We start from the raw sequence: 21,472 nt of genomic DNA, 5'->3' as shown, positions 1-21,472 counted from the left end.
TCATGATGATTCAGCTTTTCCATAGTCTCGCAGTTCGCAATCATGTGACCCCCAACAAGACAAATTCAGCAATCATGAGGCCCCCAACAAGACAAATTCAGCAATCATGAGGCCCCCAACAAGACAAAATCAGCAATCTTGAGGCCCCCAACAAGACAAAATCAGCAATCTTGAGGCCCCCAACAAGACAAATTCAGCAATCGTGATGCCCCCAACAAATCATAAGGCCCCCAACAAGACAAATACAGCAATCATGAGGACCCCAACACGACAAATTCTTAAGTCATGAGGCACATAAATAGAGAGCATTTCACATAAATAGGCAGAAGATAGTGACAGGTGCCCCCCCAGTAAGTGACAGGTGTCCCCCCAGTTAGATAGTGACAGGTGTCCCCCCAGTTAGATAGTGACAGGGGTCCCCCCAGTTAGATAGTGACAGGTGCCCCCCAGTTAGATAGTGACAGGTGCCCCCCCAGTTAGAGAGTGACAGGTGCCCCCCCAGTTAGAGAGTGACAGGTGCCCCCCCAGTTAGAGAGTGACAGGTGCCCCCCAAGTTAGAGTGACAGGTGCCCCCGCAATTAGATAGTGACAGGTACCCCCCAAGTTAGATAGTGACAGGTGCCCCCCAGTTAGAGAGTGACAGGTGCCCCCCAGTAAGAGAGTGAGAGGTGCCCCCTAGTAAGAGAGTGACAGGTGCCCCCCAGTAAGAGAGTGACAGGTGCCCCCCAAGTTAGAGTGACAGGTGCCCCCCCAGTTATATAGTGACAGGTGCCCCCCAAGTTAGAAAGTGACAGGTGCCCCCCAGTAAGAGAGTGACAGGTGCCCCCCCCCCAGTTAGATAGTGACAGGTGCCCCCCAGTAAGCGAGTGACAGATGCCCCCCAGTAAGAGAGTGACAGGTGCCCCCCAGTAAGAGAGTGACAGGTGCCCCCCAGTAAGAGAGTGACAGGTGCCCCCCAGTGAGAGTGACAGGTGCCCCCCAGTGAGAGTAACAGGTGACAAATTCAGCAATCATGAGGCCCCCAACAAGACAAATTCAGCAATCATGAGGCCCCCAACAAGACAAAATCAGCAATCTTGAGGCCCCCAACAAGACAAAATCAGCAATCTTGAGGCCCCCAACACGACAAATTCTTAAGTCATGAGGCACATAAATAGAGAGCATTTCACATAAATAGGCAGAAGATAGTGCCAGGTGCCCCCCCAGTAAGTGACAGGTGTCCCCCCAGTTAGATAGTGACAGGTGTCCCCCCAGTTAGATAGTGACAGGTGTCCCCCCAGTTAGATAGTGACAGGTGCCCCCCAAGTTAGAGTGACAGGTGCCCCCGCAGTTAGATAGTGACAGGTGCCCCCCAAGTTAGATAGTGACAGGTGCCCCCCAGTTAGAGAGTGACAGGTGCCCCCCAGTAAGAGAGTGAGAGGTGCCCCCCAGTAAGAGAGTGACAGGTGCCCCCCAGTAAGAGAGTGACAGGTGCCCCCCAAGTTAGAGTGACAGGTGCCCCCCCAGTTATATAGTGACAGGTGCCCCCCAAGTTAGAGAGTGACAGGTGCCCCCCAGTAAGAGAGTGACAGGTGCCCCCCAGTAAGCGAGTGACAGGTGCCCCCCAGTAAGAGAGTGACAGGTGCCCCCCAGTAAGAGAGTGACAGGTGCCCCCCAGTAAGAGAGTGACAGGTGCCCCCCAGTGAGAGTGACAGGTGCCCCCCAGTGAGAGTGACAGGTGTTCCCCCATTGCCTCGCTCGTTACCTCTCTCCTGTGCCCCGCTGCCGCTGCCTCACAGCTCACTAGCTCAGACCTCACAGATCGCGGCGACTGAAACAAGCAGAGCACGCGAATAACACCCGCGCGGCAGAACGTCACATGCAGAAGTGACTGATTTCACTTCCGCATGTGACGTACTCCGTGCGGGTAATATGCGCACTCTGTTAGCCTCAGTCACCGCGATCTGTGAGGTCTGAGCTAGTGAGCTGTGAGGCAGCGGGGACACAGGAGAGCCCACACAAGAGGGAGCGGGCATGGCGCCCATAGCGCACGCCATGCCTGCATCCCGGGGAGAGGAGCAGGCCGCAATAGGAGGCCTGGCGGGCCGGATGCGGCCCGCGGGCCGCCAGTTGGACAGCACTGCATTAGGGTAATAACTCCTTGGGGTGAAGTGGTTAATGAAGCCCACAGAATAAATTTTGTAATCTGCAAATATATGCAAAGATCCTTTTCACCCCTCATAACCTTAACCTCAGCTCACCTTATTATGTCATACAAATGGCCCCAGTGGACATGTGCTCCATTACATGCATACAATGCACAGCCATTGTGAACTCACCACCTCCACCTCTGAATTTTTACCAACAACAAGTTGGCATCACACACATCACCGATCAGCTGTAAGCCTAGCATGGAGGCATCCTGGAAAGAGCTGGAGGTTTGTGGATTGAGGGCAGGGCTGCATCACCAGGGTCCTTACGTGAAACGTTTCACTCTGAATACACCAGGCTTTCTCAGACCTAATCGCCTTGCCTGATAGTTAAATGTTTGACTATTGTTGCTGACCTTGGCCTTTCAGACTCCATCTTTGTCTGTTTTTTCATGTTTTGGCTAGCAATCTGCCTGAGCTGGAAATCGTTTTTTTTCCCTATGATGTGTAAACACCACATGTGTTGCTCGAATCTGATTTAGATTAGTGTAAGGGCATAATGTTAGTGGTACTTTGAGCAAATGAGCAGTAAAGTGAATGGAGAAAAAATGCTAGCTTTTGCTCTGGTCTCTGAAGGGGGAAGCGCAACAGCCAAATGTAACAGAAAATCTACCACATGCTATACCTACTGTTTATTTCGGGCAAACAAAAAAAAACTCCTTTACATGGAGTTTCAGACAAGAATACTTACCATTAATGCAAAAGGCTAAATTCAGCTTGTCTGAAACTCTATGTAAAGGAGATTTTTGCCTGCCCAAAATCTTTTTTCAAGCGCTACTATTGAAAATATTTTTTTTATAATTAATCAGCACAGAGATTATTATCAATTAGCAGCTGGAAGAAGATGTTTATGTCTCACTAGCGTCCTATTTTTGTGTTATGTGATTTATACATATGTTGGGTCATTGTTAATGTTTCAAGAAACCCTGGGCAGGACCATAAAATGGCAAATGAACTTACCTGGGGTTTCCACCAGGGATGCTCAGCAGAGCTCGAATATTCGAGTAGCTCGAATATTCGAGCTCTTTTTCAGCTATTCAAGCTCGGTATTCGAGCTCGAATAGCTGCAGCTATTCGAATGGGCTATTCGAGTGAACTCGAATAGCCCACTCACTATTCGCGCTATTCGAGCAAACAGCGCTATTCGAGCTCGAATACCGAGCTCGAATAGCGTCATAGCCCAGATTGATGTCCTTAGAGCCAATCAGAGGGCTCCCAGGCCCTCTGATGGCAGCCAATCACAGAGGGGGACCCTGGCCAGCCCCTACCCTATAAATAGCGGCCGCCATGTTCGGTTTTTCCGTCCTTGCTTGACTTGTACAGAGAGAGATCTGCTCCTTTGTGCTTTGGCTTAGCAAGTGCTCTATTGTGGTCAATCACCTAGCGTTTTTGCTCACATACACCTGCTATACACACACCTATATTGTTGTTAGCTAGATAGAGATTGTATTTTAGTTAGTAGCTTGTGTGTTACATAGAGACAGCTGCTGCTGCAGGCAAGCTTACACAGCTTTAGGCCTCAGGGCCTTGCCTGTGTGGGCAGCTGTCCTCCTGTCCTCTGTTAGTTTATTTCTCATCTATACCAGTGTTTCTGCTGTGTATTCTACCCTGTCTTGTCCTTTACTACTGAGTGATTATTGTATTTTGTAGTTATACTACTGTACTAGGGACACTCACTGTTACTGTTCATAGCTCCTGCGTGTGTGTGTGCGTGCACTGTCTGTAGTGTACACAGTACACATAGAGTTGAGCTGAAATTTTCGTAATTTCGCATTACTAAAATTACGCATGCGAAATTTGCGATTACGATGCGAAATTACAGTAGCGTAATTGCCATTAAAATCGTAATTGAAAATACCGTAAGCGTAATTTTCAACGCGTAATTTCGCATTTCGTTCATGCCGTAATTTCGCATTAAACGCTACCGTAATTTCGCGTTAAACCGTAACGCTCCGTATAATATAAAAAAGCCGCCGACTTTAAGGGTTAATAGCAAAGCCCCCTTAAATTCTAAGAGCCTCAAATTTGGAGAATATATTAAGGAGATCAGGAGGAATAAGAGAAAAACATTTTTTTTCAAAAAGACCTTATAGTTTTTGAGAAAATCGATGTTAAAGTTTCAAAGGAAAAATGTAAACATTTAAAAACCCGCCGACTTTAACGGCTAATAGCAAAGCCTGCTTAAAGTTTAGGAACACCAAAGGGAAATCGCGGCCTCCACCTCCACCGCCCATCGGAGGTGGAGAAGAGCCCCTTGTTCTTGGATTGGACAAGGGCTCGGAGGGGGAGGGGAAAGCTTGGCTGCCCTTCCCCTTCCGAGACCCCCCAATCCATGGACCATGCGGGCTGGTATAGTCAGGGTGCGGAGCCCCACGCGGCCGGTGCTCCGCATTCTGGCTATCCCAGCCTGCATGGGGGACAAGGGGTTAAAGAGGTCTGGGAGGGGGGACCCCACATCGTTGTTTTTTTTATATTTCCCACACTCAGAACGAAGTAAGTAAAACTCTTCCCACTTGGGGGAATCTATGAAAATAATACACTATTGTTACCTGTGCAAAAAAAACTGACATTTTCTGCATTTAAAAGACATTTTCGCCCTTGAAACTTAAAAATCGATTTTCTCAAAAACTATAAGGTCTTTTTGAAAAAAATGTTTTCCTCTTATTCCCACTGATCCCCTTAATATACCCTGGGAATTTGGTGTTCCTAAACTTTAAGCAGGCTTTGCTATTAACCGTTAAAGTCGGCGGGTTTTTAAATGTTTACATTTTTCCTTTGAAACTTTAACATCGATTTTCTCAAAAACTATAAGGTCTTTTTGAAAAAAATTTTTTTTCCTCTTATTCCTCCTGATCTCCTTAATATATTCTCCAAATTTGAGGCTCTTAGCATTTAAGGGGGCTTTGCTATTAACCCTTAAAGTCGGCGGCTACCTAACATTGATCCATGCGTCAACTTTTCCGCTTCGGGAGCATGGCCATACGCATTAATTTCGTAATACCCGTTGCAATGCGAAAATTACGCTTACGCGAAATTTCGCGAAATCCTTCTTCATTACGATTATGTACTTACGGCCATAAACGTAATTACACTAATTACGCGAAATTTCGCGAAATCGTAATTACGCCATTACGCTCATCTCTATTTCCCTTCTACTGAATCATCTGATTACTACTGAATCTGATTATTGTATTTTCTAGTTGTACTTACTGTACTAGGGACACTCAGTCACTGTTCATAGGCTAGCTCCTGCGTGTGTGTGTGCGTGCACTGTCTGTAGTGTACACACACTCTATTTCCTTCTACTGAATCTGATTACTACTGATTATTGTATTTTCTAGTTAGTGTACTAGGGGACACACTCACTGCTCACTGTTCACACTTACTGATTACTGATTATTGTATTTTGTATTTGTACTGTACTAGTAATCACTTAGCGATCTAATCACTTAGTGATTAGTGTCACCTCACCCACCAACCCACTCCATTAACCAGCTCACCCCCAAGGGTTTTTATCCTAACGGACCAGAGCAATTTTCAGTTGTCAGCGCTCTTCCCTTTTATTCCCTAATAACTTTATTACTACTTATCACAAGAAAATGATCTATACCTCGTTTTTTTCGCCACAAATTAGGCTTTCTGTGGATAGTACATTTTTTTACAAGTGTTTTTTTTGGGGGGGAGGGTTGGAAGTGTAATTTTATTAATGATGTGTATATACTTGAAAATGTATGTATTTTGTAGGTGTAATATACTTTTTGGCCACAAGATGGCGCTAGTGAACACTCATAGGACGTGTTCACTTTTTTTTTTTTTTTTTTTACACTTTATTAAACAGTTACATTTCCTATTTATGTGAATGGACGTAGCCGCTGTTCGCGGTCACGTCCATTCACTCCAGGCACTGTGATTGGGTAGAGGACCGTTCGGTCTTCTTCCCCAATCACCCAGCACGGGATCCCGACGGTAATGGCGGCGGTAGCGGCGCGCACACGGCGGTAGCAGCGGCAGGAATGCGCGACGTATTAAAACGTCATGTTGCCGTTAATAGCGGTAAGCATGACGTTTTAATACGATAGGATGTTAAAGTACCCCACTTTTTCACCCACCCTTTTAAAAAACTTTTTTGTTTACGCCCAAAACATCTAAGATGTCTGGAAGTGGCAGCCAGCGCGGTTTGGGCAAGGGGAAGGGCAGCAAGGGAATCAGGAGGAGAGGGAGCAGCATTGTGGCAAGCCACGCCACCATGCACAGTTCCGCAGCAGCAGCAGCAGCTGCGTCAGTGGCTAACATTCCGCCTATAGCCACTGGCCGTGGACGCCTTGGGCGCCCAGCAGGAGCATCTGCAACTCACGCTGCAGAGACACAGCAGCAGCAGCGTGTAGTACCTGCTCCTATTTTCCTCCAGCCGGGTCGGAAACGTCCCATTGAGGAAAAGGATGCAGCCACTGTGGTGCTGACGGAGGATGAGCAGCCCGCCATCAGCTCTGCATCCGAGGCCTCCACCCTCACCACCACCACCACCCCTGTTCGCTGCAGCCGCCCAGCAGGGCCTGGGGAGGAGGCCAGTTCACCGTCAGTTGGCGACCTGTCATTCAGCAGTCTTTTAACCCCAGGCATCATGAGTCAATTGTCTGCTGTTGTTGGCGATTTTGAGGAGGAGATGCTGATGGGCACTTTGGGGGAGGAGGGATTGGACAGCAAGACTGTGGCGACAGTCAAGCAGCCCATCCATGCATCAGGAGAGGAGTTTGGGGGGTCATCATCCCAGCAGGACATGTTTCAGGAGGGGGAGGATGATGATGACAGGGTGACAGACAAAGACTGGGTGCCACTAGCTCCTGGGGATGTCATCATCAGCAGCTCTGAGGAGGAGGAGGAGGATGCGCTTGTGGGCCTTGCAAGGAGGCGCATCATTGCAAGCATTGGCAGCAGTAGGCAGGTCCCACGGCCTGCTGGTGTCTCAGGCTCAGCAGCAGCAGCATCTGCCAGTACCACCACCAGCCGCACCCAATCCCCCCCCCCCCCCCCCCAACCACCACAGGGAGACAGGCAGCAGCGGCTCCAGGCCGTAGGGGTTTTTCATGTCACCAATCTGGCAATTTTTCACCATGCCCACAGTTTACAGCAAGTACACCACTTGCAACCAGCATCAGCGGAAGTTGAGCAGAGGTGCAGACCCCTTAAAGTTCAGCACCAGCTCTCTTATCAACCATCTTGCTGCTAAACATTACCACCAGCATGAGGAGTTCCAGAGGCTGAAGGCATCTGGTGCTGGCAGTGGCACCACACCCATCACTGCACAGCCTTTAGCAGCAGCAGCAGCAACAGCAGCCACCCGCCCTCCTGCTCCTCCAGCACCACCAGCAGGAGTGCGGAAATGCACTGCTCCTCCCCCCTCTGCAACTCCTGCTGCCGACACTGAGGCATGTTCTGGCAGCCAGTCCTCAGTGGCCTCCTCTGCTGTCTCCGCTAATTCCCGTGCTAGCAAAAGGCGACGCCAAAGCCTTTTGAGCGAGTCCTTCCAGGGGGTGGTTAGGGCTCTGCCTCCCAGCAGCCGTCGTGTGCAGCAGCTGAATGGCTTGCTGGCACGGGCCATGTGCTCCCAACTCCTGCCGTACATGCTCGTGCAGGAGGGGAGCGACATGCGTGCGCTGCTTGCTTGTGCAGCCCCAGACTTGCAGCTCCCCAGCAGACACTTCTTCGCCCGCCAGGTCATGCCTGCACTCACCGCTTTGTGATGGCCAATGTGGAGCGAGGGCTGGAGCACGTGGTTGGTGAAAGGGTCCACGTCACCATGGACTCCTGGAGCAGCCGCTTCGGGACAGGCCGCTACCTGTCTTTCACTGTCCACTGGGTCAGCTTGGTGGAAGGGGGTGAGGATGGGAGAGCAGCAGCGGGCACAGGCAGCAGCAGCAGCAACACAGTGGGTGGTGCCACCCCGCAGGGTCAGGGGAACTGCAGCAGGTTCCTCCGATCCTCTGCCATCCTCCGGCACACCTGGCCAAACCCCCCGCCTCAGCAGCAGCGTGAAGCCACGCCACTGCCAAGCGCTGCTGCAGTTGGTCAGCCTTGGGAAGACCAAACTGACGGCAACCCATGTGTTGGCCAAACTCCAGGAGCAGGAGAGGATTTGGCTGACCCCCAGAGGCCTCAGAGTCGGAGAGGTGGTGGCCGACAATGGGGCCAATATGGTTGCCGCAATCGACAGGGGAAACCTGACCCACATCCCCTGTCTTGCCCACGTGCTGAACCTGGTGGTGCAGAAGTTCTTGCGCACCTACCAGGGGATGGGCGAACTGCTGGAAACGGCAAGGAATGTTGTGCCTCACTTCCGACGCTCGCCTGCAGCCTCTGCGAGCCTGGAAGACGTGCAAAAGGAGCTGGAGCTGCCACGCCATCAGCTGATCCTTGACGTTCCAACTCGCTGGAACTCCACCCTGGTGATGTTGGAGCATCTGGTTGAACAGAAGCACGCTGTCAACCACTACTCTGCCCTGGCCACTGTGTCCGCCGCTCAGAAAAGGGACAAGACCAGCAACATCCCGTCCATCGTCCCCGATGATGACTGGGAGGCACATGCAGCAGGTGTGCTTAGTGCTGGCTCCCTTTCTGCAGGCCACCAACATGGTGAGCAGGGACCATGCTATGGTGTGCGAGTGGGTGCCCCTGGTTTGTCTGCTGAACAGGGCCCTCGATGCTTTGCTGGAACTGAGCCTTGGCCCAGCAGGAGCGGCATGCAGCTGCACAGTCCACCTCTGAGGGGGAGGAGGAGGAGGACTTGGTGGAGGTCCCTGACCTTGCTGCTGATGAGGGGGATCAGCACAGTGCAGCTGAGGTTGTGCGGGGGTGGAGAGAGGATGAGGCGGCAGAGGAGGAGGATGAGGACAGCACTGCCATCGATGTGCCAGCACACGTGGCCCGCCTCTTCCCAATGGCAGCGCACATGCTGACGTGCCTGCGCAAGGACCCCAGGGTGATCCAGATGAAGCAGAGGGAGGACATCTGGATCAGCATGATGTTGGACCCGCGCCTCAAGGGGAAGTTGAGTCAGTTCCTGCCTCCTGCAGGAGGAGACTCAGCGCAACAAATAAGGAGCTTGCAGCAGGCCCTTGTTGTGCGCTTGGAGGAAGCCTTCCCCCAGCCTTCCACCCCCACTGTCCAGCCAGCACAGAGGCAGCAGCAGGTGCCTGCATCCAGCAGCAAGCGCTCCACAGACCTGCTGTCTCTCAGCAACGAGCTCTACAGGACTGTAGAGGCTCCAGCAGTGACTAGAGAGGAGGTGCATGCAGCAGCATCCTCCTCCGGTCACAGCCAGCGCCTGACCCGCATGGTGGCTGACTACATGGGGTCCTACAGCGGGCTTGACAGCGATGCCCCTGTTGATCCCATGGAGTATTGGGTCAAACGCCTGGAGATCTGGAGCGAGCTGGCGCAGTACGCCCTGGAAGTACTGTCCTGTCCCCCTTCCAGCGTGCTGTCCGAGAGCTGCTTCAGTGCAGCTGGTGGCGTGGTCACCGAGAAATGCTCACGTCTGTCTCACAAGTCTGTGGACAGACTGACGTTTCTCAAGATGAACCAGGCGTGGGTGGAAGGCGAGTTCCTGGCCCCTGTTGTCGGCGAGAGGGGGACATGAACTGGCTGCCGGAACCATCGTTAATATGCCTTACTACCCTTTACCACCTCCTGGCTCCTGCTCACTACTAAGCCAGCCTGGTTCAGTTTGACTATTACGTCGCCTGTAGCCACACATTTTACACCTACAGTGGGCTGCTGTGTACTGCCCTTCTGCTGTCTGTGTTTCCCACTGCCAGGGTACACAGATTTACCTTCTGCTGCCACTCTGCCACCAGCTATTACGTCCAACAATAGCTATCTGTTAAATTTGCCTTAAAAAAAAAAAAACATTAAAAAAAAAAGTTTAATTTTTCTGAGGTGCCCGGGTTGAAAACTGTGTTGTCCCAGTTGTGTATTGGACACGATGTGGGCTGCACGACCGCTGTCTGGGACCTCCTGTTGTGTTTATTTACAGCCCTGGTATCAACGCTAGGTACCAGGGCTATTATGTCACGCTGCCTACCTACCTGCTGCCACACTCACACTACTCCTCCATTCCTCCTGCTGCTGCTTCTGTCTGTCTGTGTTTCCCACTGCCAAGGGTACACAGATTTACCTTCTGCTGCCACTCTGCCACCAGCTATTACATCCAACAATAGTATGTCTGTGTAATTTGCTGTAAAAAAAAAAAAATAAACATAAAAAAAAAAGGTTTAATTTTTCTGAGGTGCCCGGGTTGAAAACTGTGTTGTCCCAGTTGTGTATTGGACACGATGTGGGCTGCACGACCGCTGTCTGGGACCTCCTGTTGTGTTTATTTACAACCCTGGTATCACCGCTAGGTACCAGGGCTATTATGTCACGCTGCCTGCCTGCTGCCACACTCACACTACTCCTCCATTCCTCCTGCTGCTGCTGCTGTCGGTCTGTGTTTCCCACTGCCAGGGTACACAGATTTACCTTCTGCTGCCACTCTGCCACCAGCTATTACGTCCAACAATAGCTATATCTGTGTAATTTGCTGTAAAAAAAAAAAAAAACATTAAAAAAAAAGGTTTAATTTTTCTGAGGTGCCCGGGTTGAAAACTGTGTTGTCCCAGTTGTGTATTGGACACGAAGTGGGCTGCACGACCGCTGTCTGGGACCTCCTGTTGTGTATTTATGGGCTGGTGCCACCGCTAGGTACCACAGCCTATTATGTCTCGCTGCCTGCCTCATTGACTGCCTGCTGCCATACAATCATCCTCCTCCTGCTGCTGCTGCTGAATTTACCTCCTGCTGTCTGTGTTTTCCCACTGCCAGGGAGTACATACAATGGCACTTCCACCATGCGCCACCAGCTATTTATTACGCTCAATAATAGCTGCATTTCTTTAAAAAAAACGAAAAAAATATATATACTTTTTAATACTTTGTGATATTATTTTTAGAGGTGTCCGGGTTGAAAACTGTGTTGTCCCAGTTGTGTATTGGACACGATGTGGGCTTCACGACCACTGTCTGGAACCTCATGCTGTGTATTTATGGCCTGGTACCACCGCTAGGTACCACAGCCTATTATGTCTCGCTGCCTGCCTCATTGACTGCCTGCTGCCACACAATCATCCTCCTCCTGCTGCTGCTGCTGAATTTACCTCCTGCTGTCTGTGTGTTTCCACTGCCAGGGAGCACATACAATGGCGCTTCCACCATGCGCCACCAGATATTTATTACGCTCAAAAATAGCTGCATTTCTTTAACCACTTAACATCTCAGTCGTTTTCAGCTTAAGCATCCGAGCAATGTTCACCTCCCATTCATTAGCCTATAACTTTATCACTACTTATCACAATGAACAGATCTATATCTTGTTTTTTCCGCCACCAATTAGGCTTTCTTTGGGGGGTACATTTTGCTAAGAGCCACTTTACTGTAAATGCATTTTAACAGGAAGAATAAGAAAAAAAAATGAAAAAATTCATTATTTGTCAGTTTTCGGCAATTATAGTTTTAAAATAATACATGCCTCCATAATTAAAACCCACGTATTGTAATTGCCCATTTGGCACGGTTATTTTTACCATTTAAATTATGTCCCTATCACAATGTATCGCGACAATATTTTATTTGGAAATAAAAGAGCATTTTTTCCGTTTTGCATACATCACTATTTACAAGCTTATAAAAAAAAAAAATAGAGAAAAATATTTCATCTTTACTTAGATATTTAAAAAGTTTAGACCCTTAGGCAAATATTTATGTGTTTTGTTTTTTTTATAGTAATGTTTTTTGTTTTTTTTTATTAAACATTTTATGTGGGCATTTTTGGGAGGGTGGGATATAAAAGTGTTTTATTTGGGGAAATATTTGTGTATTGTAATGTTTTTTTAAATTTACTTGTAGTTTTACTTTTTGGCCACAAGATGGCAATCTCGAGATGGTTTACATGATGTCACTCTAAGCGTACAATGTACGCTTAGAGGGACATAGCTTCAGAAAGAGCGAAGCTTCCGAGAGAAGCTGTCGCTTTTTCAGCGGGGGAGAGGAATCAGTGATCGGGCTCCATAGCCCGATACATTGATTCCGTGGCTACCGAATCCGCGGCCGGGAGTGCGCGTGCACGCGCGCGATCGGCCGCGGGAGCGCGCCTGTCCTCCTTGACGTTTTTATATGTCAAGGAGGACAAAGTGGTTAAAAAAACGAAAAAAATATATATACTTTTTAATACTTTGTGATATTATTTTTAGAGGTGTCTGGGTTGAAAACTGTGTTGTCCCAGTTGTGTATTGGACATGATGTGGGCTTCACGACCGCTGTCTGGAACCTCATGCTGTGTATTAACGGCCTGGTACCACCGCTAGGTACCACAGCCTATTATGTCTCGCTGCCTGCCTCATTGACTGCCTGCTGCCACACAATCATCCTCTTCCTGCTGCTGCTGCTGAATTTACCTCCTGCTGTCTGTGTGTTTCCACTGCCAGGGAGCACATACAATGGCGCTTCCATCATGCGCCACCAGCTATTTATTACACTCAAAAATAGCTGCATTTCTTTAAAAAAAAAATATAGAAGAGAAATAAGTGAAGAAGAAGAAGACGATGAAGAAGAAGAAGATATAGAAAAAGAAGAAGAAGAAGAAGAAATAGAAAAATAATAATAAGAAGAAGATATTGAAAAAGAAGAAGAAGAAATAGAAAAATAATAATAAGAAGAAGATATAGAAAAAGAAGATATAGAAAAAGAAGATATAGAAGAAGAAGATGAAATAGAAGATGATGATGAAGAAGAAGAAGAAGAAGATATAGAAGAAGAAGCTATAGAAGAAGAAGCTATAGAAGAAGAAGATATAGAAGAAGAAGAAAATGATATAGAATAAGAAAGAAGACGAAGAAGAAGATATAGAAGATAAAGAAGAAGAAGAAGAAGAAGAAGAAGAAGAAGTATATACAGTACTGAACAGAATTTTGGACACAACTTCTCTTTCCACCTTTTTTTTTTTTTTTAAAGGAACATCCCCACATAATCACTTGCTGTTGTTACTTGGAAAAAAAGATGTTTCTTGCATCATTCGCCCCCAAAACAAGTGTTGGAAGCTATTTAAGGCCAATTCGAATAGTCAGCTCGAATAATGAGCTCGAATACCGACTCGAATAGTGAGCTCGAATTCCGAGGTCGAATCGAATAGTAAAAAATATTCGACTCGAATATTCGACCGAACTCGAATAATTTACTATTCGAATTCGACCTAACTCGAATAATAAAAAGGGGTATCCGAGCATCACTGGTTTCCACCAGCCCCTTGTAGTCAATGAAGTCCGCCATGTTCCCTCTGTTATGCCCCTGAAAGCTCTTCAGGCGATGTCGTGGGCCACTGCGCATGCGTGGCCCCTCTGTGCGCTGGTCTCACTCAAGCGCCTTTGGCCATAAGCATTCTGTGCATGCGCAGTTCATTTCTTCAAGAACCGTGCATGCGCAGAACATTTCCGGCAACGAGCGAGTGAGCAAGACATGCACGCTGAGGGCTCAAGCATGGGGAGAGGCCCATGACTTCTCCTGAAGTCGCCACACTAATGAAGCAGCTGGGGCCAGAACGGAGAGAGCCCAGAGAACGCAGAGGGACTTTACCAACTATGAGGGGCTGGAAGTAGCCCTAGGTAAGTTTTTTTGCCCATTTCATAGTCCTGCTCAGGGTCTCTTTAAAACGTTGGCACTTTGTTCAAATGTAAGTTTCTTGTTAATATGCATTGAGATGAGGGCTGATGAAAGCGAATGAAAAAACAAAACAATTGTACGAGTTGGTCCTATCAATAATAAATGTGTAGAAAAATGACGTTGACCATGTATGGGCATGCTTACTTTACCTGAAAGTGAACATATTTCATTAGATCAAAATGTTTTGCATACAAGTGAAGGTACTCTAAGATCTTGGAGTGGTGCAGAAACACAGGGAAGTCCTCTGGCATTGGAAAGTCACTGTAGCACATCATTTCTTTGGAGGTATTAGTGAACACAGACTTATAAATACTGGCTCTTCCTTCTTTAACGGTTTCCTATAAATCACATGCTATTATATTCCAATTGTAAAATTAACATGTACAGTGCATAAACATATTTGGAACATGTTATTTATGGTAGCAGTAAGTTGTTGACACAGTTTTTGTCTTAGTAATGCAATGTCATTTTTGTCTGTAATTTTGCCATTTCTCCCTCTTTTATACAACTTACCTGTAATGCACAACAACTAGTAATCCTTAAAGTGGACCCAAATTAAAAATACAAGATTTCAGAAATAAAATCTATTTTCTAAATCATAATAATAAATAGCAGCCTTTTTTCAGTTGCATGATGACAAATATAAAATATTGTGTATTTATTGGAGGAACCCCTCCCTTCCTTTCAAATTGCCGGACAAAATCCGGCAAACTGGTGCAGTAGATGGTGTCCGGCAATGGAGGAATTGCTCATGGCTGCCCCCAGTATAACCCTAGTTATGAAAAGAGAAGGGTAAAAAGCATGCACTGAAATGCTCATAGGCTTGAAGGAGTGTTTATTTATCTTTGTATGTGTCAGAGTGGTGCAACTAAATATTTTTAATTAAATAAAATGGTTGGTTTGGGTCCGCTTTAACTTCCCTCTTATTGTTAAGTGATGAAGGGTTAAAAGTAACCTGAGGTATGAGACCTATGGAAGCTGCCATATTTATTAACTTTAAACAATACCAGTTGCTGCACAGTCCTGCTGATCTTTAGTAGGATCTAAATCACACAACTGAAACAAGCATGCAGCTAATCTTGTAAGATTTGTCATAGATATCTGATTTGCATGCTTGTTTATGGGCTATGAGCTAGCTTAAAGTATTAAAGGCAGAGGATCAGCAGGACAGCCAAGCAATGTGCATTATTTAAGTGGAAATAAACACGTCAGCCTCCATATCCCTCTCACCACGGTTAGGAATAGACATCAGAAAGGAGTTCTGATGCTTAGCATGCTAATAATGACCTAATAAACTAACTATCCCACTTCTAACTAACCGAAAAGTCTAAACAAAATCTTTTTTTGTGTTTACAGAGAATACACCAAATCTGACAATTGTCCATCTCAATTTTGAAGGCTGAAGTTTCAGTTGTGTAAAATAAGCAAAAACTCCTGCCAACATTATTTCCATCAGAAAAATTTTACTGAAAAAAGTCAGCTCTGTTTTAGCAGCCAGATACTAATGCCACAATTAATTTCTCTGCATATTAGAACCTTGTTTGTCATAGCTGGAGGTGCACAACTAACTTCTGTCCTCCATGAGAATCACCTCCTAATATTTGGGTATAAGAGAGCTTATTGTCTCTTGAATACCCTTCGAAAACACAATTATCACCCTTCAATCCTTGAAACATTGTACTGCATAAAACCCATGAATACTCACCTTTTCAGCCAAGAACATTATCTAAAATACAAGATCAAGGCGAACTTCCCACTTACTCCAAATCCACCAACTACAACCTCACATATAATGTGTTATCCAGTATGTATACAATACAACAATACAATAATACAATCACATTTCTATAGCGCTTTTCTCCCATAGGACTCAAAGCGCTTAGGCTCTCTCAGATTCAGTAGTTAGTAGGATGAAGTATTCACACAATAAAAGTTATATTTCTGCAAATGCCAGACTGAACAGGTGGGTTTTCAGTCTGGATTTAAACACATCCAGGGATATGGCTGTCCTGATCTGTTGAGGTAAGGAGTTCCAAAACATACGGGCAGCATGACAGAAGGCTCTGGGACCAAAAGTTTCCAAGTGGACTCTGGGTATGACTAGATTATTAGAACCTGTGGATCTGAGAATGCGGGGATTGCTACGCAGCTGTAACATATCTTTCAAGTATCCAGGGCCTAGATTATTCAGGGATTTAAATGTCAGTAGGCCGATCTTGAATAGGACCCTCCATTCTATAGGTAGCCAGTGAAGGGAATGCAGGACTGGCATTATGTGGCAGTGACGGGGTTGGTTGGTTAGCAGTCTGGCAGCAGTATTCTGTATCAGCTGTAGGCGGTACAAGACCTTTTTTGGAAGGCCAGTGTAGAGAGCATTGCAGTAGTCCAGTCGGGATGTGATGAAGGCGTGGACTAAGGTTGGCAGATCTTCTGGGGGTATGAGGTGCTTGATTTTTGCAATGTTCTTCAGGTGAAAATAGGATGATTTCACCACCGCAGAGATTTGAGTTCTGAAGTTTAAATCCCCATCAATTAGAACTCCCAGGCTACGCACATGATCAGAGCTGCATAGATCCGTGCCTCCTATTCCCAGTGGTGAAGACTGCAAGTTAAGTTGTTTTGTTATCATGCTCTGCCCTCCAATCAGAAGGACTTCAGTTTTGTCTGCATTTAGTTTCAGCCAGTTGTCATTCATCCATTGCTGTAGTTCACGTAAGCAGGCGTTTATGGTTAGAGTTGGGTCTGTCACACCATGCTTGAAGGAAAGATATAGTTGGGTGTCGTCTGCGTAGCAGTGGTATGTCAGGCCATGTTTTTGGATTAGTTTTCCCAATGGTAGCATGTAAATCGTGAAAAGCAGGGGAGAGAGGATTGAGCCCTGGGGCACCCCATACTTAAGTGTTACAGGGGTGGACAGGAAGGGCCCCATAGACACTATGTGGGTTCTGACACTCAAGAAGGATTGGAACCACTGAAGTACTATGCCATCAATGCCGCAGTATTCCTGTAGCCTGTTTATCAAGATGTCATGGTCAACTGCAGGGCCGGGCCGAGGCATAGGCTGGAGAGGCTCCAGCCTCAGGGCGCAGTGTAGGAGGGGGCACACAATTCATTCAGCTGTCATTCCTAATTGTGTATGAAGCAGAAAGAAATAAGAAAAGGGGATACATAGCAGTGACTGCAAGCCAGATAACTAGAGATTAAGGTGTTGGGGAGGTTTTGGGCCCTGTGGCCCTCTTAGTCTAATAGCAATCAGTGTGTGATGGTTGGGGTGGAAGGGATGGAGGGGCGCACTTTGGTGTCTCAGCCTTGGGTGCTGGAGGACCTTGTCCCTGCTCTGGTCAACTGTGTCAAAGGCTGCAGAAAGGTCTAGCAGTATGAGGATCGAGCACTCTCCTCTGTCTCTTGCCATGAGCAGGTGGTTGCATATTTGGATGAGGGCAGTTTCAGTGCTGTGGTGTTTCCTGAAGCCAGACTGGAATGGGTCATAACTGTTATTTTGTAGGATTCTGGCTTCTAGCTGGAGGTATACAGCTTTTTCAATTAGCTTGCCCAGAAAGGGGAGGTTAGAGACAGGTCTGTAGCTGGTCATTGCATCTGGGTCCAGGGAGGGTTTTTTGAGGAGAGGCCTGATGATTGCTTCCTTCAGTAAAGCAGGAAATATCCCTGATTGTAAGGAACAGTTAACAATTTTGAGGAATACCGGTACGAACAGGTCGGGGCAGTTCAACATGAACTGTGTTGGGCCAGGATCCAGGTCACAGGTAGTTAGGCGGACGTGAAGGAGGATGCTTGATGTGACTTCTTCATCAATTTCTTTGAAGTTTGACCAAGGTGTTACGTTGTCTCTGCTAATGGTCTCCGGCGCTATATTAGGCTCAGATGCTGTAAGTTGGATGGCGGACCTTATAGCGGAGACTTTGTCTGTGAAGAAATGGGCAAATTGGTCACAGAGGTCCTTTGAAGACTCGATATTAAGTTTTTGACATGCTGGGTTGCAGAGTTTTTCCACTGTGCGGAACAGTTGGGCTGGTTTGTTAACTGCATTTGCAATCTCTTGTGATAGAAAGGATGATTTTTTTCCCGTGATTACCTTTTGGTAGCTCTTCAAGTGGAAGATTAAAGCATGTTTGTCTTCTGGGGACTGAGATTTGCGCCACAGCCTCTCAAGTTTTCGGCCTTGTCTTTTCAGCTCTTTTATAGCGTTAAAAAAACCACTGTGCATGATGGTGTGGAGTAAGATATTTGGTGCGCAGAGGAGCAATGGTCTCAAAGGTGGAGGGTCAGAAGTAGCAGCGGCTTGAGACAACAATAAAATTACATTTTGAATGATATGCTCCTGCAATAAAAAATGTTCATGACTGTTCTGTATCAATATTTTTTCTTCTCCTCCTGGTTCACTTCAGAGTTTAAACCGATTATCTCAAAGAAGATAGACAAGAGCTCATAGTGCAACCTATTTTAGTAGACTGGATTCCATCAAGTTCAATTTTTTTTATCCAATTCAATTTACTAAATTAGGTTTGTACTGTGATCTTTTGTTTAACTTCTTTGAGGTAATCCATTGAAGCTCTGAGGTGAATGTAAACAAGGAGAAGAGAAAATATAGATGCAGACATGATTGGAAAATATTTATTTCAGGAGTGCGGCATTCAAAACATACTTTTAAGCATATTGGCCGCAATTCACTAAGATCATACTGGAGATAATAAGGAAAGAGAAAACGTACCAGCACACATCGATCGGTATTTCCAGTGTTAGTTCAATAAAGAAGCTTGCCTTGTTAATGAATAGACTAGAGATACATTTCCCCAGTGAGAGAGTTATCTTATCACTTCAGTCCTTAAGTTACCTCTTCTGTAGTTATTTCCACATGCAGTATATAGGGCCTGTCTTTAACTTTATAATTCTGGACTTATTTTAAGGATTGAAGAGTTAACTTTAAAAATCTCACCTTAACTTAAAGACAGAAGAGTTAACTTTAGGTTTGCCTGAGGTAAAATGTTTCCTGAATACTACCGTATTTCGCGCCGTATAAGACGCTCCGGAATATAAGACGCACCCAGGTTTAGAGGGCAAAAAACAGGGAAAAAAATATAAACTAAACCTGGTGCGTCCATATTTCAGGAGTGTCTTGTACATGCCCTCCCTCAAATGGTGTCCTCCTGTGTACCTCATGTGTCCTCTTATCTCGCCCTGTCTACCCTAAGTGTCCTGTGGTCTCCCCCTGTGTCCTCTAGTCTCCTCCCTGTGTCCTCTGGTCTCCCCCGTGTGTCCTCTGGTCTCCCCCGTGTGTCCTCTGGTCTCCCCCCAGTGCCCTGTGGTCTCACCCTGTGCCCTCTGGTCCCCCTCCCTGTGCCCTGTGGTTGCCCCCCTGTGCCCTGTTGTCTCCCCTTTTGCCCTGTGGTTAACCTCCTGTGTCCTCTGGTCCCCCCTGTGCCCTGTGGTTACCCCCCTGTGTCCTCTGGTCCCTCCTGTGGTCGCCCCCCTGTGTCCTCTTGTCTCCCCTGTGCCCTGTGGTCACCCCCCTGTGTCCTGTGGTCCCCCCTGTCATCACCCTCCTGTGTCCTCTTGTCCCCCCGGTACCCTGTGGTCCTCCTGTGTCCTCTGGTCCCCCCTGTGGTCACCCTCCTGTGTCCTCTTGCCCCCCCCCTGTACCCTGTGGTCCCCCCTGTGTCCTCTGGTCCCCCCTGTGGTCACCCTCCTGTGCCCTCTTTCCCCCCCCCCCGTACTCTGTGGTCCCCCCTGTGTCCACTGGTCCCCCATGTGGTCGCCCTCCTGTGTCCTCTTGTCCCCCCCACCTCCTCATGTGTCCCCGCTGGCCTGGCCTGCACCCCACTTATGTCTCCGGACCCCCGTTTATGTCTCCGGGTCCTCATGCAGTCAGGGGCAGCAGCTTACCTCCTCCATCTTGCCCGCGGCGATTGAAGACATCCGGCTTCCCCGTGCGGCTTCCTCTAGTGCCGGCTTCTAATGACGCATCATTGATTACTCGTCATTAGAAGCCGGCACTAGAGGAAGCCGCACACTGAAGCCGGATGTCTTCATTCGCCGCGGGCAAGATGGAGGAGACCCGGAGACGTAAGCGGGGGCCGGAGACATAAGCAGGGGGCAGGCCAGGCCAGCGGGTACACATGAGGACGCTGGGGGGACACAGGCAGGGAATCCCCGATGGCGGCGTGTCGGCGCTTCGTATTGGCGGGCGTATGGAAGTCGGGGATTCCTTGCCTCTGCCGTATAAATTGCAGGGACTATTTCTCCCCATTTTTTGGGGAGAAAAAGTGCGTCCTATATGGCGAAAAATATGCATGCCTTATCACCATGATGATAACTCTAGAAACGTTATTAAAGACAGGAGGTGAGCTTGATGAATTGAGGCCATTGTCTAGCCTGGATCATTGCCTTCAGCCACTGAGCATACTCCTATACTTGCAGAATCTGATAAGGGAACTCACCTTCTTTTTATAAGACTTATTTATTGCCTCAAAATGGTCTGAAACTCAGCTTTTCTTCTTTGCTCTAAAATATTCCTTACAGCCTGAGTTGGACTCAAAAAATAGGCTACCTAATCCACAGGGCTGAGCGGATCAGGTAGCCACAAAAAATGCTGCTCCTCACCGCTCCTGGGGGCCGCACTGGCCCACTCTCACTTTCACTCCCAGGGAGAGATAGAAATGCCCCCGGTGGATGTTTTGAACAGGTAATTCTTCTCCTCAATGATTACCTCTGAGATAGCTACAAATATTATTGCTAATCTAAGGGGGCTATAGCAGTGCTGGTGGTGGGGGGCAGAGAGAGGTTCCTGGGGGACACAGAGGCATGTCAGGAGGCAGAGATCATGACTCTGTGTCCCATCTGCCTCCCACCTGCCCACCTTGGCTTTTCTTTAAACCTATTAGTACAAATGAAAATTGTAGCAGAGCAGCATTCAAACAGTTAAACATGGAAAGCCCCTTCAGATTAGGATCTGATCCAAAGTGGAAATTACAGTATATTTTGTTTACATTCCTCAGTTGTTACATAGTTACATTGTATGTAACAACTGAAAAGGAGCTCTCTGTGCTTCAAGCATGCACACAGTTGAGCTCATTAGATGAGTTGAGCTCACTAGATGATTTTAATATATAATAAAAAGCATCTTAAATAAACTGCAATGGCATCTTTCAGAACAGATAAACTGAACTTTGGGAACAATATTTCTTGTGCACAAAAGCAAATATAATAACTGTATAGGTAATAAAAAGTAGGAAAACACATTTTTATTGAATGTTGTGTGTTTCAGACCACTTTAAAGAGACTCTGAAGTGAATAAACTAACATGTGATTACTATAAAGCACCTTACATAGTGCTAAACCGCCGCTATCCTGTGGCAAAAAGAGTGGTTTTTACCCCCCAAATTCCCCCTGCAAAATCCATGACTTTCTTGGTCGTGGATTTTGCTGCTCATGGGGGCAGAGCTATGAGCTGCAGCTCTGCCTCCATGCGCGTCAATCGCCGCACGGATCTCCGCCTCTCCCCCGCCCCTCTCTGTGAA

General features: G+C 47.2%; 1 pseudogene; it reads right to left on the bottom strand.

Annotated features, from left to right (window-relative positions):
- The window catches only part of LOC137521111 (dimethylaniline monooxygenase [N-oxide-forming] 2-like), a 108,695-nt pseudogene that overhangs the window by 75,792 nt on the left and 11,431 nt on the right, over positions 1–21,472 (bottom strand).

Source organism: Hyperolius riggenbachi, chromosome 6, assembly GCF_040937935.1.
Source record: "Hyperolius riggenbachi isolate aHypRig1 chromosome 6, aHypRig1.pri, whole genome shotgun sequence".
Lineage (NCBI taxonomy): Eukaryota > Metazoa > Chordata > Amphibia > Anura > Hyperoliidae > Hyperolius > Hyperolius riggenbachi.
The sequence above is the reverse complement of the archived record's forward strand: the minus strand, read 5'-3'. Positions and strand labels throughout refer to the sequence as shown.